Source organism: Passer montanus, unplaced genomic scaffold (genome assembly GCF_014805655.1).
Source record: "Passer montanus isolate IOZ18808 unplaced genomic scaffold, ASM1480565v1 scaffold43, whole genome shotgun sequence".
NCBI classification, from domain to species: Eukaryota; Metazoa; Chordata; class Aves; order Passeriformes; family Passeridae; genus Passer; species Passer montanus.
In genome coordinates this window covers 114,528-116,793 of record NW_024369151.1, presented here as the reverse complement: position 1 = coordinate 116,793, position 2,266 = coordinate 114,528, and positions in this window count along the sequence as shown.

The window sequence follows — 2,266 nt, the reverse complement described above, 5'->3', positions numbered from 1 at the left end:
TGGCTGAGAGGTCGCACGGCAATTCGAGTTGCGCGGAGCCCGCGCCGGGCCCGCGGCTCGCGGGGTCCCGCTCCCTTCGCGGGGGAGCCCTGCCCTCCCCTGTGCCCAGGGACCGCGACAAGCGCCACACCCTTGCTCCTTCTTCCCCCGCTTTATAAACTGAGCATGATGTTGTATAGTCCAGAATACCTCCTGGGTCCCTTGGGGACAGCTGTCTGGCTGTGTGTCCCCCCGACACCTTATGCACCCCTATCCCCCTCCCTGGTGGGGTAGGGTGAGAAGCAAAAAAGACCATGGGTCTGTACAAGCACCACCCAGCAACAAGAAAAATATCTCCATATTGTCAACACTGTATTTTTGGTCTCCATATTTTCAGCATAAATTCAAAACTTATACCCATAATAGCTACTGTGAAGATAATTAATGTTAACCCAGCCAAAAGAAGCACAATTTCTAAAGACTTCAGAGACAATGTGATTAGTGAACAGGGATAAGGAAAATCCCAACAATGGTATTCGCTCTTACTGCCACCTTTGCAAACACATCCAAGAAGCATCAGTCAATGGAGCATCCCTACAGGAGGGGGATGTAGTGCACCAGCACAGAGGAGTCCTGTGTGGTGTATTTGTCTGGTGCCATGAAGGAAATAAATACTGACAGAGGGAATAGAATCCCACCCTCTCAGTGCCATGGCTGGTAAGGCACCAGTGGCCAGCAGCCAGCAGGAGACGGGGTAGGGGCCCTATTGAACCACAGACATAAAAAAGGAGGGAAAAACCCACAAGTGTTGACAAAAGTGAGAGAAACACAATTTGGCTCTTATCTTTTACAAACTTAATATGCAGTGGCATTGGTTAGAGAATGAGTTTCTCTACAGGGAAATTTGCTGTGTCTGTTAGACACAGCAGCATGTTAATCCTAGTGCAAGGTGCTGCCTCCTCTGCAAACTCCCTTGATCAGCGAGTCCTTTGCAAGACAGCAGACTGCAAAGCCCTAGTGTCATGATTCCCATATCAGAGACACTTCAGTTTGCTCAAGGGGCTCTGGGCAGCCACACGCAGGCACCTCCAGGCCCCCCAGCCCGGTTTGATGCTCATGATGCTGAGAGGAGCATCAAGGAGCAAGACTGCTGGAGAAGCATGATGGCCAGGAAAGGTGATGAACCACTGTCCGGGAGCTCAGGTTGTGAGACTACCTGAGTCATGGACATCTTCCTGTGCCACAGATACCTCCTTGTGCCACGTGCCAGGGATGATTCCCTTTAGCTCTGAGTTGGTTTAGAAGGAAGAGGGTGAAAGCTACTTGGGGCTCAAGCCCTCCCACCCACCTGGCCCTTACTGTGCTCCCCTTGCCATCATATTCCCTGTCCAGGTCAGACTTCATCCAAGTGTCTTCAGCACCTTGGTCCTACTTCTGGCTTCTCATTCCATTCTTGCCACTTCTCTTCTCCACGGAGATTCAGCCTTGCCAGCCCCAGGCCGCCAGGTAAATCACAGCAGCCTCTGGAGACCCTCAGAGGGCTTTTCTCTATCAAGGTCCTGCTCCTGCTGCTCTCCATGCTGCAGCTGAGCTGTTCACAGCCTGCTTTTCTTTAACTCATTTCTTTTCATAAATTTCCCAGACTCATCCTACCTGTTTGAAATGTCTGCTCGGCTTAGCTGTATTTGACTGAACAGGTTCACACCTGCTCAGGATACGGGGAGAAGGAACCAGTCCTTCCCTTTGCTTCCTAGTCCAAAAACAAGGCAGTCACTATGGTGCTGCTCAGCTCTGGCAGCATCAGCTCATGGACTGTTTTGCTTAGGAAAAGCTTGATCTGCAAAAAAAAGGGATTTCCTCTAGATTCCTCCCCCATCTCTGACTTTGAAAGAACAACCAGGAATAACAGGGAGAAATCAGAATGACCTTAATGCCTTGTGCCTAGCCAGTCTATCCCACCAGGAAAGTGAACCAGAGATACCAGACAGAACTCCTGGTGTTTACTGTGTCTGCAAGTTCAGCTGAAGTACTCTCACTACTGTCCGTGTGGAGCTTCCTGCACCAGCACAGGGAGCTGGGACACAGCAGCTGAGGGCAGCTCTGCTCTTACTGCGTTTCCTGTACCAAAGTGCCTTTGACAAAGCTGCTTTGAGACAGGTTGACATTTCCATCTCAAGGTGGTCTGGTGGATGAAGTTAGGAAGATTTGGGATATTCTTGGAAAAGTCTTCTTGGGGGTTTGAGTTTTTGTGGTTTTTTTTTTTTTTTTTTTTTTTTTTTTTTTTTTT